At 37.7% G+C, this 15,089-nt stretch overlaps 1 pseudogene; it reads right to left on the bottom strand.

Moving 5' to 3' along the window:
• Positions 1–7,486: 7,486 nt before the first annotated feature.
• Positions 7,487–8,424, bottom strand: LOC100739370 (annotated as a pseudogene).
• Between the last annotated feature and the right edge of the window lie 6,665 nt (positions 8,425–15,089).

Below are 15,089 nucleotides of genomic sequence, written 5' to 3'. Positions count from 1 at the left end.
CTGGTCATGGTGTATAATTTTTTTGGTGTGTTGTTGGATTCGGTTGGCTAAGATTTTGTTGAGAATTTTTGCATCTATATTCATCAATGATTTTGGCCGATAGTTTTCTTTTTTGGTGGTATCTCTGCCTGGTTTTGGAATGAGGGTGATGGTGGCATCATAGAATGTCTTTGGGAGTATTCCTTCTTCTTCAACCTTTTGAAAGAGTTTCAGGAGGATGGGCACCAATTCCTCTTTATATGTTTGATAGAATTCGCCTGTGAAGCCATCTGGTCTTGGGCTTTTATTTGTAGGGAGTGATTTTATGACCTCTTCAATTTCATTTCTAGTGATCGGTCTGTTCAGTTGGTCTGTTTCTGCTTGATTCAGTTTTGACAGGCTGTAAGATTCTAGAAAATTGTCCATTTCTTCCAGATTGTCAAACTTGTTGCCATACAGTTGTTCATAGTATTCTCTTATGGTTTTTTGTATTTCTGCTGTATCCGTTGTGATTTCTCCTTTTCATTTATAATTTTGGTGATTTGGGTTCTTTCTCTCCTCTTTTTAGTGAGTCTGGCCAGGGGTTTATCAATTTTGTTCACCTTTTCAAAGAACCAGCTCTGGGTTTTATTAATTTTCTCTATTGCTTTTTGAGTCTCTATTTTATTGATTTCTTCTTTGATCTTTACAATTTCCTTCCTTCTGCTGACTTTAGGACTTTTTTGTTCTTCTTTTTCTAATTCATTTAGGTGGAGGGTTAAGTTGTCATTTGGGATCCTTCTTCTTTTTTAAGAAAGGCCTGTATTGCTATAAATTTCCCTCTGAACACTGCTTTCACAGCATCCCATAGATTCTGAGAGGTTGTGTCTTCATTATCATTTGTTTCAAGGACGTTTTTAATTTCCTTCTTGATTTCCTCATTGACCCATTGGTTTTTTAGTAGCATGTTGTTTAGTCTCCATGGAGTAGGTTTTTTTTCTTTGCTTTTCCCATGGTTGATTTCTAATTTCATGGCATTGTGGTCAGAGAAGATACTTGAGATAATTTCTATGCTCCTAAATTTATTGAGATTCGCTTTATGTCCCAATATGTGGTCGATTCTTGAGAATGTTCCATGAGCATTTGAGAAGAATGTGTATTCTGATTTTTTTGGATGTAGTGTCCTGAAGATATCAATTAAGTGTAACTTTTCTATTGTTTCCTTTAGGATCTCTGTTGCTTTATTGGTTTTCTGTCTAGAGGATCTGTCCATTGATGTGAGGGGGGTATTAAGGTCTCCTATTATGATTGTATTCTCATCAGTATCTCCCTTTATGTCTGTTAATATTTGTTGTATGTATCTGGGTGCTCCTATGTTTGCGGCATATATGTTGATGATAGTAACATCCTCTCCTTGGATGGATCCCTTAATCATTAAGTAGTGTCCTTCTTTGTCTTTCTTTATGTCTTTTGTTTTAAAGTCTATTTTGTCTGATATGAGCGTTGCGACTCCTGCTTTTCTGTCATGTCTATTGGCATGAAATACTTTCCCCCACCCTTTCACTTTCAATCTATATGTATCTTTTGTCCTAAGGTGAGTTTCTTGTAGGCAGCATATTGAAGGTTTTTGCCTTTTTATCCACTCAGCCATTCTGTGTCTTTTGATTGGGGCATTCAGTCCATTGACATTTAAGGTGATAATTGAGAGATGATTATTTATTGCTATTTGATCCTCGTGTTCCAGTTGATTCTATGGTTCTCCATTCTTCCTTTCTTTTTTTTTTTTTTTGGTTGGATGGTCTCCTGTTATTATCTGCTTGAGTGTATTTTTTTTTCATTTTTTGCAAATGCAATATTTGGTTTTGGCTTGTGGTTGCCCTGTTTTTTAAGTATGCTAACCCCTTCCCATAATTGTGTGTTTTAGCCTGATGGTTCTGTAAGTTCAAACACTTCATTATTATATTAAAATTAAGAAGAGAGACATACATACAAACAAAAAGGGTTATTTACCTCCTAACATCCCTTGCCCACGTTTTATGGTTTTGATGACTCTTTTTTATTTTTTTCTTTTTAATTTTATTTTGTTTGAAGCACGTTCATGATTAAATCTGTATGCTGGCTTGAGTGACTGCTCTCTGATTGCAGTTTCCTCAGTCCTAGTTCTTCCTCTTCTTCTTCTTTTTTTTTTCTTTTCTTTTTTCTTCCCTTTCCTTCCTTTCTTTTTGGTTTAGAGAAACCCTTTCAATATTTCCTTTAACCTGGGTTTTGTGTTGCTGTATTCTTTAAGTTTTTTTTGTTGGGAAAAATTTTTATTTCCCCTTCTCTTTTAAATGATATTCTTGCTGGATAAAGTATTCTAGGTTGCATATTTTTTCCTTTGAGCACTTTAAATATCTCTTGCCATTCCCTCCTGGCCTGTAGTGTTTCTGTACAGAAATCAGCTGATATTCTTATGGGGGTTCCCTTGTAGGTAACGTTCTGCTTTTCTCTTGCTGCCTTTAGGATCCTCTCTTTATCACTAACTTTTGCCATTTTTATCATGATGTGTCTTGGTGTGGGTCTGTTTGGGTTCAATTTGTTTGGGGCCCTCTGTGCTTCTTGTATCTTGAACCCAGTATCCTTTAGATTTGGGAAGTTTCCATCGATAATTTCTTCAAATATATTTTCCACCCCCTTATCATTTTCTACTCCTCCTGGAATTCCTATTATGGGTAGATTGGCCCGTTTTATATTATCCCATAGGTCTCTTATATTGCTTTCCAGTTTTTTGATTTGGTTTTCTGTCTGTTGACGAGATTGAGTGATTTCCATTATTCTATCTTCCATATCACTGATTCGTTCTTCTGCATTATTCATTCTGGTTTTTACTGCCCTTAGTTCAGTTTGCATCTCTGCAAATGAATGTTCTAGTTTTTCTTGGCTCCTCCTTATATTTTCTAGCTCCTTTCTGAGGGTATCTGCATTGCTGTTCATATCTTCTCTTAATTCCTTCAGTATTTTCACTATTTCTCTTTTGAACTCCAGGTCTGTCTGACTGCCGAGATCTGTTTCATTGTTGACTGTTTTAGGTGTGTTCTCCTGTTGGTTTGACTGGGGGTGGTTTCTCAGCTTCTTCATCTTGCTTGTTGTCTTCTTTCTCCTGAGGGAGTTGTACTCTCTGTTATCGGGTAGTGTTTGCCTTGTCACTGCCGTGGAATATTTCCTGAGGGCTGGCGTTGTTGGTCAATCTTTTTTGAGGCAGTGTGGCTTTTCTGGAGGTTGATGGGACTAACAGTGTTTCTTTGAAGCAAAGGAGGACTTCCTGAGGGCAGACAGGACTGGGAGGTCTACCCCACGATGGTAGCAGATTTCACTTGGTTCTCAGCACCCCCTGGGTTCTTGGGCAGGTAGCAGGGCCCTTGGAGACTCAACAGGCTCCTCCCCAGGGCAGCCCAATTCAGAAAGACCGTCTGAGATCTTTTCCCGATTCGGCCAGGCTTGTTGCAGCTTTTCTGGGCTGCAGGGGGTCCTGCCTGGAGCTGGCAGTCCTATGCAGCTGGTCCACTAGGTCTCAGGCACCCCCTGGGGGCTTGGGCGGGTAGCAGGGCCCTTGGAGACTCAAGAGGCTCCTCCCCAGGGCAGCCCGATTCAGAATGACCGTCTGAGATCTTTTCCCAATTCGGCCAGGCTTGTTGCAGCTTTTCTGGGCTGCAGGGGGTCCTGCCTGGAGCTGGCAGTCCTATGCAGCTGGTCCACTAGGTCTTAGCACCCCCTGGGGTCTTGGGCGTGTAGCAAGGCCCTTGGAGACCCAAGAGGCTCCTCCCCAGGGCAGCCCTTTTCAGAAAAACCGTCGGAGAATTAGGCCGATCTATTCACAGCCTGGCTAGGCTTGTTCTAGCTTTTCTGGGCTGCAGGCCTTTTCTAGGGGGCTGGTGGTGTTTGGTGCTGCTCTGTGGAAGTGTAGCCCCTCCAAAGGGCAAGCAGGCCTGTGCAGGGAGAGCCCCTGCGGTGGTAGGCTTCAGGCAATTGTTGAGGCCAGCCCTCCTGGATGGCAGGCAGCCCCAGGTTCAGCGAGAGGGTAGGGGGTGGTGGGGGTGGGGGGAGGGAATGCACTAGGAAGCACAGCTTTCTGCTAGCTAGCGGGCCTGTAAGCTTACTGTGGTGTGGGGGGTATTCTAAGGGGACCCACCCCTTCTTCTCTCCCCTCCCCAGCATGGGCGCAGACCAGGCTCTTCTCCCAGGTTCCCTCTGATGCAGCTTTCCACTTCCCCGCTCCTAGAGTATTGCTCCCTTCCTCTGCAACAGCTTTGTTTTCTAGTCTCCCAGGCAGTCTCTGCCCCGTCAAATGGTTTAGAGATCTCCCAAGCAGTTTCTGCTCTTCCCCGCCCCCCTAGCCCGGGGACTAATCTCTGGAGCCGAGGTCTCGGTCCCAGCCCCCCCCCCAGGCGTCCCCCGGCCCTTTCTCAGGGATTAACCTTTGGAGGCGAGGTCTCAGTGTCCAGCCCCCACCCAGGCATCCCCCGGCCCCCTCTCGGGGACCAACCTTCAGAAGCGAAGTTTCGGTGCCCAGCCCCCACCCAGGCACCCCCCGGCCCCCTCTCGGGGACTAACCTTCAGAGGCGAGGTCTCGGTGCCCAGCCCCCACCCAGGCGTCTCAATTTTTGGTGACTGTGCCCGTAGTTCAGATGGTCCGTTAGGTTCTTGATCGTTTTTCCGTACTCCGACTTACTGCTACACTCTTCTCTGCATCTGGGGATTCCTCCGGTTCATTTGATCTTTCGCCCGGTAGGTGACTTTCCAGGGTGCGGGATCCCTTTCTCCTCTGCAGTTCCCTTTCGGGAGTGCCCGTCCCGCTGGGATTCACCTTCTCTCACTCTCCTCTTTTCTCCCGTTCTGCCCAATAATGTCACGAACTTCTTGCCGTTATTGGAGTTTAGGTTCCTCTGCCAGCGATTGGTTGCTGTTCTGTGCGAGTCATTTCTTCTGTAGATGTGCTTTTTTGGTTGTGTTTGTGGGAGAGGGTGAGCATGTCCCCCTACTCCTCCGCTATCTTGTCCTCTCTCCCCATCTTCATTTTTTAATGGGATTTTTTCATTTTTCATTTTCGAGATCATCTGAATTTATTATAGTGTGTTTCTTCGTGTCCATACATATGAATATCTACCTATCTATCTATCTATCTATCTATCGATCATATATCTATCTATATTTAAATTAAACCCCCTCTTATTATTCTGATTTAAGGACAGAGTGCTATTTTAAAGACAATATTAGTGTTGGTAACATTTCTTTTATATTTTTCTTTTGCTAATTTCTATTGATTTTCAAAAATCATCATTGTATTATGCATTAAATTTCATTGACATTCAAAATGTGTTCCCTTGGTTACCTAGCATTTAAGGATCCAGTGATATCACTTCTGTGGCTAGGTTTCTATACCATGCCTGGCAACATTCAATGTTGAGAGTGTGGCAAAAAACAACAACAAATATCCTATAAAGTGATTCATTTATGTACAAATTCCTTTTTTTAAATATTTGTGTTCCATGGAAAATTAGATAATTTCCTAGATAAATTGTATGTCTACTAAAAATGTTTGAAGTAGATTATAAACAGTTGTAAAATCTCAATGAATTCTGTTTACTTTTTGTACATCATTTTAGGGACTGTCATTTTAAGGTACACTTAGATTTGTTTTAGAAATGAGATATTGGGTTATGTTTGGCCACAGATTTTTTTTTCAAATCCAGTATTAAAGATTTTTACCTTCTTTATTATAAAAGTTATAATTATTTATTGAATATATTTAGGGGATAACATATAAGCAAAAACATTAAATTAAGCACTTTTATAATTTCAGCAACCACCACTAATATTAACATTGTACTGTACCTCTGTCCATTATGATTTTTTAAAAACAAAAAAGTTTCTTATATTATATATATGCATAGTTCACACTTAGATATATTATTTTTAGTAATTAAAAATCAACTAATAATATTTATCTTTTTATGACAATATACTATACATATTTTATTCCAATAAATTTTTGTTGATTCAAATATTAGCCTGCAAAAATAATTTAGTCCTTGACTGTGAACAAATAAACAAGTCCAGTCCCTCTATGGTATAAATTAAAGTGTCATGAAGGTTAAAAATGTTAAAAATAAACCAAAATATAGAGGAATTGATGGAGGTTTGGAAGAAGTTTGTCCAAGCCATAACATGTGCATCAATTTCTACATATGATGCTACAATTTCACTAGAAATATTGCATTGTCCAAATAATGAGATTATCTCCTTTAACTTCTCCCCTTTTTTTTTTTTTTTTGGTCTTTTTAGGGCCACACCACAGCATATGGAATTTCCCAGGCTAGGGGTCAAATTGGAACTGTAGCCACTGCTGTATGCAACAGCCACAGCAACCAGCCATAGCAATGTGGGATCTGAGACATGTCTGTGACCTACATCACAGCTCACAGCAATGTCAGATCCTTAACCCACTGAATGAGGCCATGGATCAAACCTGAGTCCTCATGGATGCTAGTCAGATTAGTTTCCACTGAGCCACGATGGAAACTCCATTTTTTCCCCTTAACTTCTTAAAGGAGCAATTATCAAATCAATGCAGTGAAACAGAGGCTTCTAATCAAAATACAATACACATTCAATGACACAAGTTTGAGGAAAGTCAGCAACATGAAAGAGAAGCAACAAACCTAATTTATCTTAGAGTAGACTTTTTACACAAATAGATACAATAAGATATTTACTTTAAAACTATAATCATTTTTGTTTTTAAGGAATTTACCATAATAGATATGCTCACTAATGTAGACAAATGTAGTAATTTAGATAGAATTAGATGCTGTGCTGAACTTTTGAGTGTCTGAAATACCATGACATCGAGTTCATAGGCCCTCTAGGACTCGTATGTGAAAATAATGGCAGTGAGGAGAAAAGAGTAAGATCCTAAGATTCCCATTGGAAAGAGGGATGTTTGAGCAAATTCAGATGAATGCTGGATTTAAATCGCCCCACCCCAATGAGCCTCCTTGAAACTACAGACAAGTTTGCTCTTAACACACCACATGGAAAAATATGGAGACAAAAACAGAATGGATGAGCTAACACAAACACACATGTGTACAAACACACACTGATACTTGAGAGTTTATTCTAAAAATGGAAAATACCACAGAGTCATTGAAATTCCCATTTGTACCTACAATTCTTCACACCCACGTAGCATACCCACTCTCCATAATTGCTGCTATGGTCTACAGTGTCCTAACTCACTATAGTGTACTTGAAAACTAACTGAATTATTTTGCTTATGTTTCATATCTTTTTTTTTTCAGAGATGATAAAGAATTTTTTCTGTTTTTCTTATACTAATGGATTTATAGCACTTGGAAGTATGACCAGCATGTATAAGGTATTCCCTAAATATATGACAAACTTATTTCTATTTTTCTTCTCTGAAAACACACACAATGAGGTGGAAATTTCTTAACCTAACTTGTAGGACTCATAGTGACAGTGATCTCTAAGAAAAAACATTGCATAATTTATTCCACATCCTCCGTAGTGCATGTTTTACATTTTTGTTTCCCAAGCTATAAATCAAGGGATTCAACATGGGGATAAAAAGGGTATACAATATGGAAGCCACTTTATCAGTGTCAAAGGAATAACTGGACTCAGGCTTCACATACATAAATGTCAAAGTCCCATAGAACACTGTTACCACAGTCAGGTGGGATCCACAGGTAGAAAAAGCCTTCCATCTACCTTCAGCAGAGTTCATCCTGAGAATGGCTGCAAAGATGAGCAGGTAAGACACAAGAACTACCACAAGGGTGAAAATCAAATTAAAAGCTGAGAAAATCATTATCATAAATTCAATTTCATGTGTGTTCAAGCAAAGCAAAGATAACAACGGGAAATTGTCACAGTAGAAATGATTGATGATGTTATAGCCACAGAAGGATATATTAAAAAGCTTTTGGTGACTAGCAGAGACGCAAATGTGCTGTAGAGATAAGGGATTGCCACCAGCACCCAGACCTCCTTTCTGACATGATTACAGTATAGAGCAGAGGCTTACAGATGGCTACATAGCGGTCATAGGCTACGTTGCGGCCAGAATAAAAAGTTCACTGATAATGAACATGATGAAGAAAGACATCTGTGTGGCACAAAAACAATAGGAAATTTTATTTTGATCTGCAACAAAATTTACCAACAGTTTGGGGCCCACGGTTGTTGAATAACCAAGGTCAGTAAAAGCCAGGGTCTGAGAAAGTACATGGGTGTTTGGAGCCTGGCGTCCACCTTGGTGAGGATGACCATGCCCAAGTTGCCCACCACTGAGATCATGTAGATGAGCAGGAACAGGCCAAAAAGCAGAGCCTGCAATTCAGGGCTATCTGTGATTCCCAAGAGAATGAATTCACCCAGCACTGTCCAATTGTGTTTTTCCATCGAAACTTATCAGAAAACCTATCCTGGATAGAGACATCAGCATAGTCAATAATATGGCATAAATTCTGGTAACGTATTAGTATTCAAAATGAGCATAAACAAAATAAATCCAAAATTATCTTTTAGGTTTTATTAAAATACTCTACCAGAGTTCCCATCATAGCTCAGAGAGAATGAATCTGACTAGCATCCATGACAATGCAGGTTTGACCCCTGGTCTTGCTCAGTAGGTTAAGGATCTGGTGTTGCCGTGAACTGTGGTGTAGGTCACAGATGTGGATCAGATCTGGCATTGCTATGACTGTGGTGTAGGCCAGCAGCTACAACTCTGATTCAACCCCTAGCCTAGGAACTTCCATATGCCACAGATGCAGCCCTAAAAATACAAAAAAAAAGAAGAAAAGAGAAAAAAATCTACATTCTGGAAATAAAGCATGCATATATAGAAATAGAAATAGAAATAGAGACAAAGTTGGAGATGGGAGAAATTTACATTTTCCACTGGAAATTTAGTCTCCCAGGGAACATTAGATAATGTTTTGAAGCATTTTGGTTGTCACCGCTGGAGAAGGGGTGCTTCTGCCTTCAAATGGTTATATTCCAGTAAGGCTGCTAATTATGGTATTCTATTAGGGTAGCCCCAAACAAGAAAGAATTATACAGCCCAAAAGCCAAAGCTCTAAGGTTGGCAAACCCTGATATATCTACCCATGTATATAGACTGATATAAAGGTATGTAAAGGTAGCAGAAATAAAAAGAAATTACCTAAGCAGGTGAAGATAAATTTTAATTGTCTTTTAAGTAATAATATCTACATAATTATAATCCCATAATATGACATAATTCATGTTCTAACTGCATTGTAAAAATTTTAAAATCCAAATTCCAGTTGTGGATGGAAACATTTAGAAGCCCTTGCTTTAAAATAAAAGCCCTTTTTAAATTTTTTTTTGGAAAGATCTTATTCCTGTTGGTAGCACTGGATGAAATGATTAACACATTTGACTAATATTGGAGAGAAGTGTCAAAGCAAAGAAACTATCAGATCATATTAGATATTATTTGTCTTTATACAAGGAACATTCCAAGAATTGTACTTAGGTCTATATAACCTCCGTTATACCTACATTTTGGTATATACCAAGGAGTACTTTGGAAAAAGTAAGCTGTCTTAATCGCTTTATACACATCAGCTAAAATAGCTGTTTCTTATAAGATTGTAGGAAAGATAAGAATTAAAACTTTCAATAGATTCATGGTATCTAGAAATACCTTCAGATATCAATTACATAGGATTTTTCTGTGGTTTTTGTTTTTAATTTCTTAGTAGAGAAAACATGTTACCTAAAATGGATTATCCTCACACCTTTATAGATAAATTCTTTTTGTGTGACAATTTTTTTTTTTGGCAGGGTATCATGATGAGTAGATGGATTGCCATGTTCACCTAATAGACCTCAGTTCCTCAAACATGACTCAAATTTAGGACAATTTAGGATGGATCATCACTGTGCAATTCTTGTGGATAATTTATCTTCTGCCTTACCTCAAATATGAAATATGTATTTACCTAAAATGTAACATATTTCTTCCCTCCAAGTTTATATATATTTTAATTGGTATATTCTAAGTGTGTATAACAGGTAAAGTATATTTTGTCAAGGAGGAACCTAAGCCAGTATGGGAACATGGAGCAAATTCAGAGAAAAATGTGTCAGTGGAATTGGTTTTATATAACGAAGTCTTTTAAACATTTTTTTTTGGGGGGGATAAAGAGATTTTCTACTTTACAGGAAATAAGGTTTAAAATAATTATATGACAATAGGATACTGGCAAAATAAAATCCATAGACAATTTTATATTTATTTATTTATTTATTTAATTTTTTTTTTTTTGTCTTTTTTTGCCTTTTTCTAGGGCCGCTCCCAGGGCACATGGAGGTCCCCAGGCTAGGGGTCTAATCGGAGCTCTAGCTGCCAGCCTACACCACAGCCACAGCAACGTGGGATCTGAGCTGTGTCTGCGACCTACACCACAGCTCAAGGCAATGCTGTATACTTAATCTACTGAGCAAGGCCAGGGATCGAACCTGCAACCTCATGGTTCCCAGTCAGATCTGTTAACCACTGCGCCACGACAGGAACTCTGACAGTTTTATATTTTAATATAGAAACATATTTATTATCTATGTATGTTATATATAATATCTTTATTTTCCCTGTATAACATATAAAGGTTGTCTATCTCTATATTAAGGCCATAAAGAACTCCTCCATACTATGGTACAGCATATAAGGATGGCAAATATAATCCTGTGAAATAAAGATATATATGAATATCACTAATAAGCTATCAATTTAAACAACACCAGTTATACCAGACTAGAATGAGGATATTAGGCTAAAGTAAAGAATTGGTAGTTAAAAATTTGTGTTACTGTGTACTTAAAAAGAGAATAATAAATGAAAAAATAGAACTGGTCATAAGTATAAAAAAATAGCAATGCTGGGAGTCTCCAAGTTGTAAGAAAGTAAAAAAAAAATGCATTTATCATATTACTTTATAGATAAGTTTACAGGAAATACATGTCACATAAACCTTATTTATAAGGTTATGAGCTTCTGAGATCTTACCTTGTCCCCATGTACATAAATTTCTTGTCAGTAATACTGAACTACAATTAGGAAAAACAATTTATTTAAAATATTTTATGGCCACATCCACGGACAATGGAAGTTCCTGGATCAGGGACTGAATCTGAGCCACAGCCACGGCAACGCCAGATCCTTTAACACACTGGGCCAGGCCAGTCTGGGGATCATATCAGCACCTCCACAAGGACCTGAGCCACAGTAGTCAGATTCTCAACGCACTGCACCACAGCAGGAGCTCTAAAGAGACATTTTAAATAAATGGAAGAGTAATATACATCTTGTTTTGATGCACTGATGAAATAGCGCAACCGTGCTGCAGAAAAGAAATTACATTGGTAAGTGCTGATTTTTCCATAAGATAATGGAGGATTGAAGAACTGTTTCTTACCGGTTTCTGAGTTGTGAGGAAGGCATTAGGTTACCTTTTTCATAGCTTATTATCCACTAATATTTTTCACTGGACACAAAACATACTGTATATTGTACCAATAACACTGGGTACTCAAAATCCCTAGCCTCCAAAAATCGCTTTTCGCATCTCAGTGCAAGATAGAAACCCCCTTTTCATTCATCAAGAGATCACAAAAATTCACAAGTATACATTGATTTAATGTTCACTAAGTATACAATATTTGTGAGAAGGTAATAAGAAGATCTTAAAGTCACTAACTGGCTAAGAATTTGGAAAAACATTAAGTTAGAAATTGACCACGGGCAGCATCTTCATAATTCTGCCATAACTTTTCTTTTTTTATTCCTGACTCTTTAGTTAGCGTCTTCCCTCTCAATTTTGTCCCTTCTTATTGATGTGATTAAGTATTTGTAGAAAACACAAATATTACATAAAATTTGGCACTGCCATTTCCAAAGTCGTCATTAGCATTTGTGAAAATATTTGAATAATTAATCTCAAAGAAAAGAGGAACAGTCCTATTCTCCCTCTTTTCTTTCTTTTTTTTTTTCCACACCTGCAGCAGCAGCATCCAGGACAGGCATTCAACCCGCGCCACAGCAGAGATGCCGCCAGATCCTTAACCCAGTAAGCCACCAGGGAACTCCATACTGATACGTTGATGAATTACCAATAGCAGGATGCTCATGGAAATGAACCTGAAATTCTCATGTTTTACTATGTTTTGTCATAGAAGAAATACTACATTGAAAATCACCAAAACATCTGGATATTGGTACAGTACAACACTGCATGAAATATTCCATTTACCTGTCATAAAATGTCTGTCTCAGCTTCCCCATGTGCTTCATGACATGCACAGTGAGAACTATTTATGGGTTATTTTCCACCCTCTGAGGCCTCCTTAGGAGATACCAGACAATTTCCTTAATGTCTCCAAAGCATTGAAATCTTCACAGAAACAAGGGATGGAATGTGTTTATTAGCAGTTCAAAACAATTATATTCACCAATGAGTTAGGTTTACTTGTGTGTGTTTCATTCCAGCTTTTACTGTTGATTAGTTTCTTACAGACTGGTCTTCTGATATAGTCAAATATAACCATCTAGGTATCTGAAGTAATATATTTCATCTGTACAACAAGTGTGTCAGTGTTCCTCTAACTCCGCCATGGTCTCCTCAAGTGGGTGACACAATAGAAACGGGTTTAATCTGTCTTATTGCATTATTGAAAATATTTAAATGCACCAACAGAGTAATATGTTGCATCTAGAAAAGATCCTGATTCCTTCTCTGTTTCTTTTTTTAACTCTTGGGTGAGGAATTAGTGACTCCTATTTCTCATTCTCATTTCACACAGAACCATCATCTTTTTATTTCAGATTTCTCTTTCATTATATTTACCTTCATTAAGTTTCAATATTTTTTCCCCATCAGGTCCAGTACCTGCTCCAGTTCTTCTTGTACATTCACAGATTCTGCTCTAGTTCATATATGTCTTACATGATATATTCTGCAACAAGGCAATGTTTATATGCATATATTTTACTGTTCTTGTACACTATTGAGCTGTAAAATTGTTTCACTATTTGTGATATACCACATCGTGACTATTTTTCTCTGCTTTTTTATTCATTACTGTCAAAATACATTTAAAATTAAGGGATCTTTTCTTCCTTAGTATTTTGTTTTTCTCCATCCTCAGCTATCACTAACTCTACTACAACCTAATGAAAAGCCTTGACTTTGCCACATTAATAGGTTGTGAACAAATTCTCCATGATACACATATCACATATCCACCTCTGTGAGTGTTCCTGTATAGATAAAGAAATAGACAAATCTATACTTCCTCCTATACATATTTCCATGCTCAGCCACTCACATAGTAGAGAGATCTCCTGATAATAACATGGATAATACTCTTTTGTGAACTATTTCAGATTGGTTGTACAACTACACTTTTTCACCCATCATATATGAGGTTTCCTGGATCATCACCTCTCTGACTGGTACCTAAATCATATTCTCTCTTGGTAAGTCTTATTTTTATAAGGTGTATCTCCCCCTTGTTTATGCTTTGATTTTTGGCTTGTTTAGGAGTAAATGATCACCTTTTTGAGGTGTCATTGAATTCAATGAACCGGACATATATAAAGTGTAAGACTTTAGGTTTTTAACATACATATGCACCTGAGAAAGAATGAAAACTTTCTAGATAATGAACATTATCTATCACCCCTAAATTATCTTAATGTCCAGGTAGTACTTACTTTCTACCCTTTCCTTACCCCATGCTCTCCTGGGAAGCTCTAGACTTGATTTTTTTTTAAATTTTATGTTGAAGTAAGTATAAAGTTATAAGAAACTTCAAAAGAGAGAACAGAGAGTTCCAGTGTCCTTAGTTTTTCTAGTGGTTACAACTTACATAAATATTTTACAATATCCCAACCACATCAACACTGATATAATCCACTGACTTTGTTCAGATTTCACCAGTACTGCAGCTATGCCTTTGTGTATTTATATCATATTATGCAACTTCATCATACGTGTACATTTGTATAACTACCACAAAAGTCAACATACCAACCTATTTCACCACCACAAATATTTCTTATGACATTCCTTTATAACCTGAGCCCCTTTCCTTCTTTAATCCTTAATTTTAAACCTATTCAACCACAAATCTGTTTTTCATCCCAATAATTTTATCTCTGAAAAACATTTTATGAGGAAATACCGTTTGTAACCTTTTGCACAGTAATTTTCATGAGGTTCATCATGTTTTTTCATGTATCAGTTATTAGTGCTTTATCATTAGTTTATTACTATGTTCATTATTATTCCATGATATTGATCATACAGTTTGTTCAGTTATTCACTCTGAAATATATTTGAGTTGTTTCCAACTTTCACCTATTACAGATAGCGTTCTATCAACTTCTGTACAAAGGTGATTGTTTGAGCTCAAAACATCATCCTCAGTTCTCTAAGGTGACTTTCTAAACCTATACTTCATTGAAAGTCTAATTTATGGAGTTCCCATCATGCTCAGAGGAAGCATATCTGACTAGTATCCATGAGGATGCTGGGTTGATTCCTGGCCTTGCTCAGTGGGTTAAGGATCCAGTATTGTCTTGGGCTGTGGTATAGGTTGCAGATGTGACTCAGATCTGGTGTTACTGTGACTGTAGTGTAGGCCGGCAGATGTAGCTCTGAATTGACCCTTGGCCTGGTAAACTCCATATGCTGCTGGTGCAGCCCTAAAGACACAAAAAATAAAAATAAAAAATAAAAAAGTCCTATTTAAGAATTTTTTTATTTTTATGAATCTTTTTATGTCATATTGATGGACTTTTCACCTAGAATTAGGTCCTTTAAGTGAATATTCTCTTACGTTTTGCTCTAAAATTTTAGTTGCACATTTTATATTTGTCATGTTTCATTGTGAGTTAATTTTTGTACTAATTTTAGTTCAGCATTCTTCCTTCTTCCCTTCCTTCCTTACTCCCTCCTTCCCTCTCTCCTCTCTTTCTCTTTCTTTTTTTCTTTCCTTTATGTCTTCTTTCTTTTCCTGTGGACAATGAATTAATT

The sequence above is a fragment of the Sus scrofa genome, unplaced genomic scaffold, assembly GCF_000003025.6.
Source record: "Sus scrofa isolate TJ Tabasco breed Duroc unplaced genomic scaffold, Sscrofa11.1 Contig53, whole genome shotgun sequence".
NCBI lineage: Eukaryota > Metazoa > Chordata > Mammalia > Artiodactyla > Suidae > Sus > Sus scrofa.
This window is presented reverse-complemented; position numbering and strand designations above follow the sequence as displayed.